General features: G+C 47.0%; 1 protein-coding gene across 1 annotated transcript in view; it reads right to left on the bottom strand.

Annotated features, from left to right (window-relative positions):
• Positions 1–17,161, bottom strand: part of LOC6555159 (lachesin) — a 45,770-nt gene extending 28,609 nt beyond the window's left edge. Inside the window, exon 1 of the mRNA XM_001981379.3 lies at positions 16,139–17,161. The gene's annotated coding sequence lies outside the window, so the exon portion shown is untranslated. The remainder of the gene's footprint in view (positions 1–16,138) is intronic.
• Between the last annotated feature and the right edge of the window lie 227 nt (positions 17,162–17,388).

Here is a 17,388-nt window from a genome sequence, read left to right as displayed (position 1 = left end):
CGAAATGAGCAGCAGCAGCAAATGAGCAACTTGACGCAAAACAAAAAGTAAGTAAAACAATTTGTTGTTTTTACACTTGCCATCCATTAACCCTAGGGGTATATTCGGCTGCGTTTGGACTCTGGGCGGGCCAAAAGGGGTAAATTTGGAGAAAGTTGGCAGACGTCCTTGAATTTGCATGGAAATTCCTGCACTCCTTCTTTTCCATTTGGCTGAGATTCAAGTTGTAATTACGCTGACATGGAGGGCTCCCATTTTTCTAATTAAATAATGAAATGGTGTAAGACTTATTATTATTAGTGAATGAGGGCAAATATTTCAGGTATCTCTTTTGCAGGTAAATTCCACAGATTTTTACACCTGCCGCCGGGCTTGAAATATTTTCATAAATATTGGTACGTCATGTTTATATTTGTGGAATAAAAATAGGTCCTTTAACCGATCTGAATCTTTAAAGGCAGAGTTTCGGCATATTTTTCATGAAATACGACAACGATTCTTTGCGAATGCTCATTTCAGCTAGCTAAATGGCATCGCTTAGTCGAATCACTTTCATTTGGAGCACACGGACTTGATTTTTGTTTTTCCCGGCCAGTGCGGCAATTTGTTTTGAGTGGGGTCGATGGGGCCAGGGGAGCAATGGCCAGGGGGATGGGTTTCCTAGCTGCGGGGCCGGTGGGGCAGCGTCAAAGGCAGCAAAAACAAATCAAGTCAACAATCAACGGAACGCACAAGCACACAGAATCACTGGCCAGCTAGCAAACAGTTGGCCAAAACAGGGGAGAAATGGGGGCCGTGGGGTCCAGAGACATTGGGGCAGACACCCTGTAAAAGTTAATGTAACGGCGCATTTAATTGCACGCACGGAATGAATTCCACTCCGGCACTCGGCCGCATGCCACGCCCACATGCTCCCCAGAGACTTTTTTCGCCTGCCAACAAACGGACAAGCGAACGGACATACAAACTTGGCTTTTTGGCCTCACGCCGGTGTTTTCGGGCCAGGTGAGAAGCGGCAGTGAAGTAAGTAAAAATGGCTATTAGCCAAAGCATTTTATGTGGCTCCTTTTACATGGGACACGCCCGCTTGGCCCGTTTGGGCTGCTTGGCCTGCATGCTCTGCAGGATCCCTGGGATCCTGCTGCTCCTTCGGCTCCATCGTCTCCATCGTCTCCTTGTGCACCCTTAACCCTTACCATGTCTGCCATCCTTTTGTTGCCTAATGCGCTTTGCTATTTTTTAATTATAACGCAAGTTACCTGCAAATGAAAAGTAAAAGGGCTGCCAAGACGACGACGACGAGGACGTCCGCATCCTGTCTCAGGAAGTGGCTGCGGCCAAGACACGAACAGCCAGGACGAAGGGCGAAGGACGAGGGACGAAGGACGAAGCGGGCGATGACGTAGAGGAGGAAAAAGCCGGCTTGGCACGACTGAAGCCTCCCATTTTTATTTTCCTCCTTCAGCCTTTCTATTTTTTTGTGCTAGCTGCAACGATGCTGGAAAATTCGCTGGCAACAATTTTAATTGCGTAAACTGTGCAGTTTCTTGCCCCGTCCTTTTCGCACACTCTAGCTCCCTCTCTGTCTATCTATCACTATCCATCTCTTTCGCCTGCTGGCTGTTGCAATCTCTAGCTTTCTCTGGTATTCCTGACCGGTTGTACCAGCAAAGGCCAAGCTGTGGCAAAATTAAATTACTCATACGCTCAGTTGGCCAGGGCTCCATATATATGCGTCTATATAGTATATATCTCGTTCTCTCTCTTTCTCGTTCTCGCTGGCCGTCTCGACTGCGACGGATTTATTGTTAATTGGAAATGAGGCATGCCCCGACTGTTTGATGCGAACGGAACAAGATTTCCACTACTCAGCCATGGAGAAACCAGAAACCGAGTAGATTCGCCTGAGCAACAAAGGCGCAAAAACACCGAAAAAACGCTGACAAATAGCACGCGTAATTAGAAATTAAGTTCCTCTCACTGTGGAAGAAGTGGAGAGCCGGAGCACCCCTCGAAATTCCCTCGGCCAGGAGTGATTAGTGCAATGACAATCTGAATGGGCCAACTGGAAACCGCTCGAGACTCCGCCGCAGAAGATCTGGAAACGGCGAGCTGGCAATGACAGAAACTGCTTCCGTACCGAGCTAATTTATTACAAATGCTCGCCGGCAGCTTCTGGAGCTTCTGGTGGCCCTCCTGCTCCTCCGCCGTCTGGTTTGCTTTAATGAAGGTCTTTCAATTATTTTCTAGTTATGCACTTACCCACGAAGACGTCACGGAATGAGCTCCAAACTAAATTTAGTCATTTGTGAGGAAATTTCGCAGCACGTATAACTTGATCAATCAGTGGGTGGGAAATGTCTGTAGTTTTCCCAATTATCAAATAAAATGAATACTATTATTTAGAAAGGTTGAATAAAATAGCTTTAAATGACCACTAATTTGAAACTAGCAAACATTAAATGTATTAGGAAAAGCAAGCGATATAGTTATTAACGTGACGTTGCTTTCCAATTAAATATACAACCCAATTAAACTCAATTTGCATGGATAAATTTCAAATTGAAAAGCATGAAAGGAAATCGGCTCTTTGTTGATTCTGAAAATGATTAAAAATATAAGCTTCTCAATTATTGAGCATCTCAGAAGCACTTAAACAAAAGTATTGAACTGAAAATAAATAGCTTAAGTTCCCAATTGAAATCGCTCTGAAAGCGGTATTTGAGTGACGCCTAGCACTTTAAATATCATAAGCTCACCAGAGTGAAGCTTAAATAATGCCAAAAACCTAAACAGTCATCCTGACCATCCTGGCCCGAACCAAACCCAGCCAAACCACACTCATATTGGTCCTCGCCTAAGCCATCTGCAGCAAGAAACCAATTTGGAAGCGCATAACTGACTTCAGGGGTTAGCTGCCGAGTCTGAAGTCTCCATCCTTCGAGCCGTTTACTCCCTCAATTACCCCGAACACGGAGATACATACACACGCACACACGCACGCACACACACATACACACGGCCAGACTCGTGCATCCATACATATGTATAAAGCATCAAATTAGAATGGCTAATTGCAAAGTCCTCACATCAGGACCACATTTTCTTTTGTTAACTTGCCCAAAAACTTGCCTCCAGCAATCATCACAACTGCCAGCAAAGTGGGTGGAACTTTTTGAGGCAACTCCCCCCATTTCCCCACTTCGTATGCTGATAGTGGGATGCTTCGATGGTGTTGGTGAGCTGCTGAGGAGTGGCAACTATTGCATGCTGTCCATGCCGGTCGGTCGGTCGGTCTTTCGGTCGGTAGTGTCTGCTGGCAAGCAGTTAAATTACTTCTCGTTTATTTTAAATTGTGAAAAATATGTGCAAATGCTCGGCAGCCAGCAGACATTACACAATGATACCTAACAAGACCGAACACGAAGGAGCAACCCTTCCTTTCCTATCTCCACTCCAATCCCCGTCCTCCTTCGTTGCCGTTGCCGATGCAAGGGAGGAAAAAAGGCAAAACACCCGCACAGCCACCCAGGAAAGACGATGCCAGTTGGATCTGGGCAGGATTGGGGCCAGGACAAAATGGGACAGGGGGTGGAGGGTGCGAGGATTTCGGGTGGATTCGGGTGGCAAGCCAATGCAAAAACATGGGGCAAAACTCTTCTGCAATTTGCAGTGAAAATCGCATCGCACGCGCTGTATTTTCAAATAATGCGAAAAGTTTTCCGCCTATGTTTTCCCGCAGAAGAACACGAGTGAGCAGATGAGTTGGGTCGCGACTGCCGTGGAATCGCCCATCCACCCAACCCAACTGAACTGCACCAAACCAAACCGAAGCGAACCGAACCGAAGAGAACTGAACTGAACTGAACTGAGCTACGCTACCATCTAGAACCAGAACCAGAATCAGAATCCGAATCCGACAAAAGCAGCAAAAGCAGCAGCAGCAACTCCAATATACTTTTGTTTCTTTGCCTCTATTGTGCTGCCGTCTCTTTCTGCCGCAGTGCAGCCGTCTCTTTCGCTCCAACGGCTGACTGCCTGCTGGCTGCGTGAAATGCAATTTCTCATATTTGCATAACTGCAGACAGCAGATAGCTCAAAATAAAGTTGAAATTTTCGCTGCGGTGGCGGCAACAACAAAGCGGCAGCAACAGCAACAACTTTAATATTGCCTGGCCGTGCTGCGTAATTGCCCCCCTTCCCCCAAAAGACCCACAACTTTAGTCCCGATCAGCCACAAGTGCACTGCGCGAAACGAATGTGCCACATTTATTATAATATATATTGAAAATAATTATTTAAGCAAGCATGATATCTACAAGATTTTCGACTATTTTAATTGCAACTACTAATTGTTAAATAATCAACTTAAATAGACCAATAATTTCTCACAATAAGAATTACGTATCTACTTCAGATTCTGTGCTGTTTCTAGGTAGCTTACTTCTGGCACCACTTTGATAAGATTATCGTACCAAGTGATATTCCAGAACTGTGAGAACCAAGTCCACTTGCGTCAAATTGGCACTTTTGTGCAAGTGTACTAGATTATGAAATACCATATAAGCTTATGTGAGGAAACTATGTTTATGCTGTCTGGAAAAAAAGTTATTCTTGTTAAGTCTCTCAAGCGCAGCTTATTCGCAGACACATTAAGTCATATATAAGACAGTGAATTAGAAATAATGGAAGCCATGAATGAAATAACTAATACAAGGTCTGTGCAATAAAATAATACTAGTTAAGCAATCAAACAGCTAACGATAACTAATAAAGAAGTGGCTCGCCCCTATCATCCACTCTTCTCAACTCGCAGCGGGGCAACAGGTCTGCTTTAGTTATTTCGCCACCGAAAAGCCCTCAAATTTCGCGGAGTGCATCTGCAACAGCGGAATCCCTTCCGCCTGGCGCCACTACATAGTCCGTGGGTTTCCGCCAACTGTGCGCTCGATTTTACAAAACAATACGGCAATGGAATGCGACGGGGCACGGCGGCAGCAGTGGCAGCCAAATCAACGGAGTTACGCGCACAACAGCCGCACTCCCACGCACACACAGCTGCAGGGGGCGTGGTCGTTGGATGGGGCGGGTTGCAGGAACGGGCACAATGCAATACACCCGTACATGCATAAGACAAAGCATACTTTGGGGCGCAAATAACCGGAGCTGCGAACGGAAACCAAAATTGAGCGTCCTTCGCAACGCAGCGCGCCAGGACCAAAAAGGAAGCGGAGCGAGAGCTGGTTCCATTCTATTAGGATAAACACAAATCACAGCTGAAGCGGAGCGGAGCGGAGCGGTGGGGCTGGTCCACTGGCCCACTGAACGCAGCAATTTTACGCACAAACAAAGCAAACAATGTCGGTGGCCAAAAGCAAACATAATTGATATCGTAATCAATTCAAAAATCTGGGAAAACTAAAAACAGCAAATGCTATGAAAACAGCGCTGTGGACACGGGACAAGTGCGGTCCCAGCCGCAGGCGGGCCAAGCTATGCACACAAGGAGCCATGAGCCACTAAACCACCCTGCCACCCAACCACCCAATCACCCACTGCCACCCATCCATGCTGCCCAAAACCACTTTCCCATCAGACATATGTGCTTGCCAGTGCGTGCCACTCAATCAACTCTGAAAAAGTCTACAAATATTAGCCCCTAATACCATCGAGACTCGCATGAAGGACGATCTCGAGGGGGGACGGAGAGGAGGGACGAACTGCACCCACGTCCACGCCCATAAAAAAGTGGAATTGTGTATAAAAATGAAGCAGCAGCAGCAGCAGCACAGCAGCAGCAGTAGCAGCAGCCGAGAGGCAACAAAAAGTGGCAGCTTCAAATAAAATTGTTGCGACAAAGGCGAAGGAGCAGCTGAAGGAGCAGTCCTGCCACAACGATAACATTAAGACGGAGTATCGAAAAAATGTGTAGTTCCGCACACACACAGCCACACACACACACCGTCTGAGGCGACACAAAAGCTGAATAACAACACAATCAAGCGAGGAGCTTGGCGGCTTTGTGGGTGGTCGCAGGGAGGCATTTTCGCTTGGCGAAGGAGGGGCGCCCCAAGGACATGGGTGTGGGCAAGGGAAGAGGGGGCGCGAGCGTGTCTGGGCATAGGCAGCAGTACAGTATAAGTTGCCAGCGCCCGGCGCAGGCGGCACGTAATAACATTTTTCTAAAGAAAGCGGCGGCGGCAGCAGCAAGAGCAGCAAATGCACCAAGGGAAATAATCTATTCACTTACATCAGTGATGAATGACACGTATGTAAAATGTAAGTATTTACCAGGCACGAGTTTAGCTACTAATCAAAAGCAATTACTTACTTTATTACTTTTGTACTCCACTTCATATATCGTGAGCCAAGAATTTTCTCTCGGTGCACCGCGAGGACAACAAAATACCGTCACACAGCGAGGCAAACGAAGATGTCAAGCGAAGGAGCCGAAGGAGTCGAAGTTGGGCCACCGAAAAGCAGCGAAAAATGCGAAAAGCGAAACAGGAGCAGGCAGAAAGGAGGAGGAAATGTGGAAATGTGGAAATGTGCGTGGCGTGTCCTGGCTCTGGTGGAATGCTGTCAGGAGACAAGTTATTGTTTTTGATTTCATTTTTCTTGCGTTTCTGCGCTTACCCAGCCGCCACTCCACTTTACGAGCTGAATGTGGCTGGAGTTCGGGGACTCCAGTTCATACATATGTGCGATTCGGGGGACTTATTTCCATATGGGGAGGTGCGGGACTAACCCCCAAATTGGTTAGTTCGGCTAATCGAGGTATTTGGTATTTTGGGCCGGGCCAGGAATCCGGCAGGATTTGACTCGCTTCGTTTGGCTTTTTTACGAGACCCAAGCAGATTGGCGCTGGCTGCCTTATTATTATTATTATTACGATTATAAAAAGTTGCCCTAATCCGAGTGGGTAATTCATTTCTGAGAGCTAGACGAGCTTGATGGGGGGCGCCGCCTGCAAATCTCCGGACTCCGGAAAATGCCGGGAAACTATGACGGAAATCTTAACACTAAAGAACCCTTATGGGAATTTCAAATGTGCACGAAGTGAACGTGCTTTTCTTCTCAGCAGAACTAGTTTTTGGGGCACTACCCAGTTTAATGTGGCAATATGTGTGTATATTTACAGTCGAGACGGTTTATGCACTCTTGTACTTGCTTTAAATTAAATTGTAAATTTGTGCTGACAGTTTTCACTGTTTAATTAAGGTTAACTCACTATTGTCACTGCATTTGTTAGATGTTTTCGTTTATGAAATCCTGATAGGAACAAGTGCGATTTAAGGGAAAAGCTGTCAGCTCAGGCTTGTCAGGCAAATAAGCTCATACTTTTAAAGTTAGCATAAGAGGCTTATTTAAAAAAGACTTGCAAGATAAGCCAGCTGTCAGATTGAATGTACTTCAAAAATGTTTTCTCCACAAATGATAGAATAATTAGGTAGCAATCTAGTGGATTGTAAAGCTTAATGTTGAGCTGATTATCACTGGCTACTTTGGATTTCTTTGCATATTGTTTTCGCTCTAATAGTTCTTTGATAAACCAAGAGTCCTTGCAGTCCCAGATATGAGCTGGTAACTTTGTAAATAATTGATACCCAGCAGAGGTTGAAGTTTATAGCATTTGCAAACTCCGATCATTAGGTGAAGTTTTCTTATCAAGTCTTATCCACACCGCACGGGGTGCAGCTGGAGAATCATCAAGTGGTACAGCAGCGGGTGCAAAAACAAATAGAATAAAAATAGAACTGAGCGTACAAAAAATGCAAACGATGTGAAAATGTGAATAAACCGAGAATGACAATCAATCATTCAGTTAGTTGCAGCAGCAAACTTCAGCAATTTGGGGATCCCCCCTCAAAAACACCGCCCATTTCGGGTGAGGGGGTCATTAGGCCCCCGCCCTCGAGCATTTTGCCAGCCGCAATTCTGGTCTGTTTCACTCGCAAACTAACTTTCGGGTAAACTTTCTAATAAAATAGCCCTCTATGCGCCCCAAGGTCCAGGGATCCTGGCAAGTTACTGTTCCCATTCGGTGGTTATCCTGCCACGCCACCGCTCGCAAAGAGAGAGTCCAAGGAGCAGAAGCAACCAGAGGCAACCAGAACCGCAACAGGGGCAACTGCAGCCGCCGAGAGTCGAGGATTCAATTCACTTTAGCTGTTGTTGCAGGCACAATGCAGTTGCCAGAGTTACGAGAGAAAGCTTTTCCCAACTTTCTCTCTCTTGGCTGCCCGTTTCCATTTTGTTCCGCCCATGTGTGTGTTGGTAAGTTTGACTGTGTCTGTGTGTACATGGCCGCAACATCCGTTACAATTTTTTACGACTGCGGCGCTGACGTTGATGTTACTGCCTTGTGTGCTGGTGTGTGTGTGTGTGAGCGTGAGTTAGGAGGGGGCATGCCACATTTAAGGATTGAGGAAATTTTTGTGGCCTCCTCCAGTAATGATATGGAATGTGTTGGAATTTCAAGAAGTTACTCCAGATTTCTTTATTTATTTAAATGAGCAGCCAGCGCGAATGCCACAAAGTCAGGCCCGTAGTAATGTCTGTCTGTGTTTCTGTCTGCCCCGGCGGCTGTGTCTGTGTTGGTGCCCCTGCAACCAAGCTGGTGTGGTGGTGGCCAGCCAACCAGCATCTTCAATTGACTGACTGAATGACTAACTGACTGACTGACTAACTGACTGACTCACTGACTGAGTGAGCATACAACTAAATGAGCGTTGTTATCGGTCTCTGCCGCTCCCTCGACGACTGTCTGTCTGCCTCTGAATCGCTCTACACGGCGCAAAATCAAGTGGACATGCTAATGAACCCCAATCAGTTATAATCGCACAACGCCGACTGATTCCTGCTCAAAGGAGCAGCTTAAGTTCTCAGACACCGGTCTAGCCAATGGTAGCCGTGGCACGAGCAGAAGAAGCTCTGCTCCAAGCTATTTATAAAGTTCTAAAATTAAAAAATAGGTATCGCAAGAATACGCCTATGGGCTTATATTCAGTAATTAGGATATTCTTCAATTTGATTTTAAACATTCAAAAACTCAAGCTGCAGAACATGAGTTGATACAAAATCTTTGAGTAAGCTGGTTCCAAAAGTGCAATTATACTTTATTAAACTTAAATCCCTTTCCTGCTTGTCATTCATCCGACATATTTTGAACTCAGAAAAAGTTCGAATTTATTTCAATTAAAGCAGACCTTGAAAACGCCTAACTATTTCTCCCAGTGCACCGCCGTCTGACTGGGTGTGTGACTGTGCGTATAATTGTGAAGGCAACCTGCTGGTGGCGGCAGCTGGGTGGAGGTGAAGGTTCAGGGGACTGGAACAGGGAACAGGGAACAGGGAGCATCAGCCAAGGAGCAAAGAGCAGCCACGAGCGCTGAGCCAGCAGCAGCAGCAAAGTCACAGGATGAGGACGAAGGACGAAGGACTTGGGATGATGGAGAGCAGAGAAGAGGGAACGGAGAAGATTCAACTACCCGCAATCCACAAGCAAGCAGCAACGTCATTGAAATTTATGCACGTTGTACTTTCGTGTAGTGATATTTGTATTGGGAATTAAAACTATGCCCCCGGGATTATATCCTAATTTTTGGCGCTGTTCTGCTTTGCTTGTTTCGCAACCATCTCATTCTCATACTCTCGATGATGCCTTATTTACCCAGCCACCCAGCTCATTTCCCTGGGCTGTCTGTCTTGGCATTGCCATTTCTACTTCTCGTTGCTTTTGTTTGCCGTGTAATTAAAATAAAGGCGTGGAGTAATTGCCGAGGTCAGTGGGCAGCGGCACACAGCGTTGTGGATTGCTGCACTTGGCCAACGGTACGTATACGTAATGTTAACTAAGCGCACCGAGCAGTGCTGAAATTAACACTTTTTTCGTTACTTTATTTTTTTGGCTAGTTCAGGTCGACGTTGGTGGGTTTTCTGTGTGGGCGGCTATTCCTTGGAGCCTGAGCTGTGAATTACCGAACAGCAGATAAAATTCTCAGTTTAACACTTTGTTAAAATGCTACCCATACGGCTACGCTTACGTTCGTTTACGCTTACGTATACGCCATGTGGCGCGTCCGCCCATAAAGTGTGCCAACACTTGGCACCCCGTGCCCCTTCTCCGCAACACCATCCCCAATCCAAATTCCATGCCCGGGTCCGAGTCCGAGTCCGAGCCCGAGCCCAATCCCGATCCCAACCCACTTAACTGGACTTTGGTCACGTTGCTGTGCTGCTGGTTGCCTTTCTCGGTGGTCGATGGGCAATGGCTGTTGGGTGCCTGCGGTAAATTTCATTTTGCAGGGCATCATTAGACTGAGACCCAGAGACCTAGATTTCCATGCTAATTGGATTCGCAATAAAGGCGGCCATCGCACGGCGCCCGAGATCGAAGAATTCCAGCCGTCTTGGCAGCCAGAGAATTTGAAGAAAAATTAAATTCCCCAGTCAACATGAATGTTTCATTTGGCACATTTTTGCAAATGAGTTATGACCGCAAAGGAATTTCGCCAGCCACAAGAAAGAAGTGAATCAGATAAATTATTAAGAGCAAATTTGATGAATGGAGTTGACTGACAGTATGTGGGATTTCCTGTCAGCAAAAAAAGCAGGATAACCCGAAAGGCAAATCCAATACACAAAATGTTTGAGGGGCGGTTAACCTTCATTGGGCTTTGGAAAATACTTCAAATAAACCGAGGAAAGTTTTGGCAACTCCACTGAACTAAGTGCAGGAAAACCCTACGAATTCCGTGGCCAAGCGCATTTCACTCGCCTCCATGTGACTTTAATCAGCGCTTAATTATGCATGATTGCCGGGCCAAAAGTCCCCCATTAATCAGCATCATTTATTGCCGAGCAAGCTGCTCGAATTCAAACCCGAATTGAAATTCAAGCTGGCAGCCAAAAAAGCCATGCTCGGCACGATGGCCCCAAATGGCCAAAAGAAGCCAGGAGCAGGACAACAAGGCGACTGCCAGCTAAGCCAAATTGTACGCTCAAGTGCCATAAAGCAATCAAAGTTGATATCAAAGTACCACACTGCTAACTTATGCTCTCATGTATTCAATTAGGACAGCTTTTCGAATGCCCTGCTCCTTGGAGCAGCCCCCAGCCCCTTGCCCCTTTCCTCTTTCATTTAAAAGAATTAAGCACTTTTCTGCATCGCAACCACAGCAGTGGAGATGAAGAAACTGCTGCAGCTCCTGGCTGCCGGTTCCGTTTGGTCCTGTTCCTTTCCGGGAGCTGCTCCTTCAGGAACTTTCAACAACTTCCTATGCCCAAAGTTTCCACAAATTAGTTATGCAAATTATGTGAGTCGCCTTTACCTCACCAGGACTCCATCTTCCACGGCTCGAAGCCAACCATCCGAGCATCCGAGCATCCAAGCAGCCAAGCAGCCAAGCATCCCCCACCAAATAGCACCCCCACTGTGATCCGGCATTTAAAACAATGGCTGGCGACCCTTGGCTGGCAAAACGCTCCCAAAAGTGAGACCTCCAAGCAGAAGACCAGCCCGATTAGGACGCATAACAAAGCAGAATTTGTGTAAGTTCGTATTTAACATGCTTTATGCATTCCTCAATTATAAATAGATTAAAGTCCCGAATAGACTAAAGTTAAATGTTAACTTTCCGGCCAAGGCGGACACCATTCACAAAGCAATTAACGCAACAGCTCCCCTGCTCCTCCCCCTGATCCTCATGCTCCTTTAGGCCGAAAAGGAAAGGCAGGAACCCAATTTAACTGACTGCCAACTTTCCACAATCACTGCCCATCATCAATTTCAGATTTTGTTGTATGTTTTATGAAGCAGTCAAGGCACAGGACAGCCGCCCGTCAACCAGACACTTGGACAGACAAACAGACAGGCTCAGAGACAGTCTGGGATTGGGTGCGGTGAGAAGGCCGAAGGTGGGCTGTGGGCGGTGGGTGGTTGGGTGGTTGGGTGGTTGGGTGGAGCTGGGTGCCTGGGTGGCTGGGTGTCGCAGTGGTGTACGGTGGAAAGTGAAAACAATGCCTGGCCGCAAACGGCTGAGCAATGGCTGTCCAGGGAGGCGACCGCCTGCCGAGTGTGTGCGGATGCTTCTTGCTGAGTGTTTACTTAACCGTAAGCCTGACCCACCGACCCAACCATTCCAGCCAGTGCCACCCCCCGCCCCCCCCGGCGGTGAGCTGAACTTGAACCACATTGAAACAACAAAAGCGAGCAGATAAAGCAGCGATGGGTAAAAAAAGGGTTGGACGGGCATCTTAAAGGATTGCTCAAGTTGGCCAAAACCAATATGTAAATGTGCGTGTTGTGATTAAGCACAAAAGCAGAGTAAGCCAGATACAAAGACGGCCAATTGGACGGTGGACGGTGGACTGCGGACTGCGGACGGACGGAGTTTTCTTGTCCGATGCCAAAGTCCCGAAAGCCAAAATCTCCAACCGCACCGCACACACATAATGTGGGCCAAAAACGAAGCCAAGCAAAAACGCAGCCTTGGCTAACTTTACACACCTCAAGTGTTTGTTTAGGTTGCTTTGCTTTGCCTTGCCTTGCTTGGGGTTTTGGTTTTTGTTTGAGCGATGGACCTGGCCGAGGAGTTATGGGGTCGGGGAAAACACTTAGGAAAAATTACCAAAAAAGAGGATTAGTGCAACTCGTTCAACTTGGGAGCAAAACCAATGCGCAGTGGTCAAAAGTAGTTTTGCAATCCCCCTCAAAAACTTATCAAAGCATTTGCAGAAGCCCGCAAAAGTCCACAATCCGTCTTAAATATGCATTCGACACTTAGAGTATTATTAGGCGGGTTAAACAACCAAAATTGTATAATACATTTTGTAGAGATATGTTTCGAGTGTGCGTTAATATTATTTTAGGGAACTGAAGTGCAAGTAAATGCACTACGAATGTAAATTTTATGTTACTAATTGATTGTTTCTTGCTCTATCTATGTATTCAATGTAATATTATTGAAATATAACATTGTCCACGCAAACTACTTATGTGAACTGGAAAAAAAAGGGTGTCTTGCATTAAGAAGATTATTTTATTGTAGTGTAAGGGGAGCAGTTTCTGTGGCCATTTGACGCCTTCGTTGTTTTTGGCCAGCGGTATTATAAATCTTGCCCGCAATGCAGAAAGCGATCAGATCCCTTCTCCTGCTCCTTTTCCCGACCCAGCCACCCACTCCTCCTAGGATCCAAAAACAATGGCCTGGAACCCTATTAGCGTAGAGCAATCCTCCTTGGCAGGCAATTCTCCGCAGGAGTGTGTGGAGTTTTAAGGGGTCCGGCCATAAATTGCAACCGCCAGGTGAGCGGTAAGTGGGTGCGGTTTCAGGTGGTGCGAGGGGGCTAATGGGTCACTACTTGATGTATCACACAAACAGACACAAATGATATTTATGCTGCCGCAGTTGCTCCTTTGCCAGCTCCTTGCCTTCTTCATTTTCTCCAGCAGCTTCTCCAGCTCCTTGGGCTTCGGCGGAGGAGCCCGTGAGGCTTCTCACGGCCAGAAGCCGCGCTCAGCTTGGTGTAATAAAAACTAAAATCCGCACAACAATATGTGCGAGGATAATGCCATTTCCGTTTTATGGGATATCCTGTTAGTCCTCCCCCCACCCCCCAGTGTGTGTGTGTGTGAGCGTCCGCATATGCGGAGCTTCCTCAAGGAGCCCCAAATCTGAGCGAACGAGTTACGACTACACCGGGCCAAAAAGAACGAGCCCGGACTGGAGGAGCTATTGCGGTCGCCATTTCAGTGATGGGCTGCGATAGGATTCGCAGGACGTAAAGGCCACGGTGGCATGCGTGCGAGTCGGGAATGAATGGATCAGGGATCAAATTTTATGGATTGCCGGGGCGCATACTACATATATGTACATATGTATGGTTACACTCACATGATAATGAAGTCAGAACTAAGGAATAAATTCCACAAATTTTCATTAGCCTGAAAAGTCAGAGTGCGGGAATTCGATAACAAAGGATTGGGGGTTGGGGAAATTATTGGAATTCGAATTCTGGCAAGGTTAAGTGAAAGATTTTCTTCCCAGCCTTGAACAAAATTAATTTATTAAGTCGACGATAAATCGTTGATAAATGGCAGCCCAAAGGCGTTTTAAGGCTCACCTCCACAAATGGTATTGTGCAAGTGCAATCAACTTAAAGCTCAAGGGATTTTAATTTAAATAAATATTTTAGAGGTGAAATACAAATCAATTGAAATAACTGATCAAAACTGAAGCGAGTAAAGAACCCCCTTAACTTTCCCCATCGCAGACTTACAATCAGCTAATCTGTCCTACATATTTGCATATCGCCTCGGCTTCAGCTTGGATTACGATGGTTATTCATTAGCCGCATTCCTGGACGCCCTTGGCCAGCAACTGGGACGCTTGCTGCGGTTAGCCGCAGGACTTTCGTCCTTCTTGTTGCCCCTGCCCCGAGCGACGCCACTATTACCATCTCTTTCTGAGCCATAACCGGGCAAACCTTTTTTGTTCAGTGTGTGTGCGCAACGGCAGAGGAAAAACAAACGTCCGACTGCCGGGAAAATCTGTATAAGTGTGTGTATGTGTGTGAAGTAAAAAGCGCAACCGGAGAGGAGACGGATGGACAGCGGGACGGAGGGGGAGGGAGGGTGGCAGCGGAAAGCCGGAGAGTAAGGAAAACCATAACTAAATCCATTGCCATAGGAAAATCCAAAGCAAAGTCTGCGATGCAAATAGTAGAGATTATGGGACTGCAGATGTATGAAGAACGAGATGGAGCTGGATGTGAAACCCAAGGCGCGACTGTGAAGGACCCAAAAGGGATCCAGGGCGGACGAAGGACCCCGGCAGAAGGTGTTATGTGTACGTGTGTACGAGTGTATGAGGCACAATAAATCTTGCAAGGGTGCCGAATGGCCGGGCAAGGGGCCGGAGGCCTCAGGTCCTGAGTCCTGAGTCCGGAATCCTGGATCCTGGGCATTGGCATGGATCTGAGACGGGACTTATGCCCCATCCTCCACTTCCTCTGCTCCTCCAGGGCGAACCTTCTGCCACCCAATGCGCGCACGCCCCGTCAGTGAAAACCAAAACCAAATAAAACTGACATTATGCGAAAAGCGAAAGCCATAACTAAAAGTTGGATAACGTGGCCATGATGAAGCCGAAGTGGAGTGGGCAAGAAATCCGGAGCTGAAGCAGCCGTAAAGTTGATACTAAACCAAAGAGCAGAGCTGGCAAAGCTAAAACAAATCGGAGATGCTATTGTCAGGAGCTCTGGACGAGCAGGTGCCCCACAGACTCGATTAAGTGATAGTGTGGAAAATGGATAATAGAAAATTATTTCAAAAAAATATTTCTCAGCTATTGAGTTACGAACTAGTAAAGCTTCTTCTTGCTAAGAATAAAAACCTTTGTTTGCATTTTACATCGAAATGCTAACGAGACTTTCTGGAAATGACTGGTAGTTTCAGTTGACAGTATCATGAAACCGAGTTTTTCAGCTGATATAGTGTCCCTCTATTCCATTTTTATTTTCATTTAATTAAACTTGATGACGCCTTCTAATCTCTTAATATTTAATACAGGGATTGCTTAAAAAGTTGTGTAAAGAAATTCCGGCCATTCGAAATGTCATTTGGATATGATTCTAATTGCTGCCCCGGAAAAAACTTGATTCACTCCAACAGGTTTCAATTTGAACATCCTAGAAGCTCCTTATTGGATCATTAAATCAAGAGGGACTGAGCTGACCTAAAAAACTGAGAGTGCTTAAATGCTGCTAAGCGAACTGAGTTTGTTCCTTAATCGCCTTCAGGACCAGCCAGCACCTCCCAGGACCTCCCAGCACCACCCGGTACGACCCAAAAGGTAAATCCACGGCCCTGAGCCGCGAATCCAAGCCACCTCGGAGTGCACCACAATGGATTTGCCACAGCCAACTCCACGGCACGAGCTGAATATTCTCCGTTTTTACCCTTTCTGGGTGCTGGGCGCAAAATGTTTGGAGGGGGTGGGGATACAGATATCGGGTATGAAAAACAGAAACAGGAAAATAGAAATGATAGCAAAGTTGCAAAGGGATGCGGTGCGGGCGGGCCGAAGGGGTTGCTGAAACGGAAATCGACTTTGGTAAGGAGTTTCTCTCGTACCTGTGAATCGGAATCTGAACGCTGGAGCTGCACCGAAGTTATGCAAATGTAAAGTTGTTCGTGCCTGCTCCTGGCTGCTGAATCCTGCGGCAGGATCTGCTCCTCCTCCTGCTCCTGCTAGTGCTCCTTCTCCCGCTCCTACGCCCGCTGTCAATCGAAGGCGATGTCGCGAGTGCTAATGACGTTTGCTTTGATTGCGCCCCGCATGCGAATCCAAATCTGAGCCACAACTCACAACTGTCATTTTCGCAAGGATATATGTACGAGTATGTATGTCTGTGCGATGGGTATGCAGGATAGAATGGGTTCTTGAGTGTCTATCTCAGCTGGTACAACCAGCTCAGCTCCTCACCGGAACTCTATTTATTTAATTTGCATGCAATTTTCAATTTTTATGCGGAATACTTGGCATTGACAGCAAACGATGCGCACATTTCGCATCGGCAATGCACAATAGAAATTGAATTGCAAAAATTTGTTTGCCCGTCCAGGGCAGCAGGCAAATGGATTGCGAACACAGTGGAATAGCGGATTTTGAGGGCTCTTCACGTCTTCACGCCAATGTCACAAGGAGCCGCATCCAAGGAGCCAGCGAGCTGAACGAGTTGAAGGAATCGCACAATTTGGCGGCGAAGCTGTCAAGTATACGCCGCGTTGCCAGCGCCACACTGACTGCAATTACAATGGTGGCCAACAACAAAGACGGTATGCCGGTATGCCACACACACAGACGCACCACTGGCACACACACGACACACGGCGTTGAAGCCACAAATACGTACGCTCCGCAGGATCCGGAGGAGAAGTCTGAGGCGAAGACAGGCGACAGATCCTGGGGTTGCCCCGTCGCCAGTGTGCGAAACAAATGCACGCGCACAAACACGCTCACGAAAAAATCGCGCGAAATTTGGCGAGGAAAACCAAAACAAAACAACAACTTCGTGCGCTTGGGATCACGATGAATGTTCGATGCGAAATGCAGCTGCTCTCCACCACCGAACCCTCCGAAACTGAATTCGCAACTGAGCCAGGGACGAACACGGATGCTGCCATCTGGAGCCGAGGCAACTGCACGCACGAAGGCTGCCGACGAGCGGCACGATGAGGCGGATGCTTCGGATGCTGGCTGGCAGAGCTTTTTCGGCGAGAGAGAGAGAGAGAGAGGAACTGGCATTGGCGACGTGTGACTTCGTTAAATTTCTGCGGCGACAGCACACAAAACGGATTCGGAAGCGGAAGTAGCAAGTAAG

Source organism: Drosophila erecta, unplaced genomic scaffold (genome assembly GCF_003286155.1).
Source record: "Drosophila erecta strain 14021-0224.00,06,07 unplaced genomic scaffold, DereRS2 tig00000000-arrow-pilon, whole genome shotgun sequence".
Lineage (NCBI taxonomy): Eukaryota > Metazoa > Arthropoda > Insecta > Diptera > Drosophilidae > Drosophila > Drosophila erecta.
Note: the sequence above shows the minus strand (reverse complement) of the source record. Positions and strands in the feature narration are given on the sequence as shown.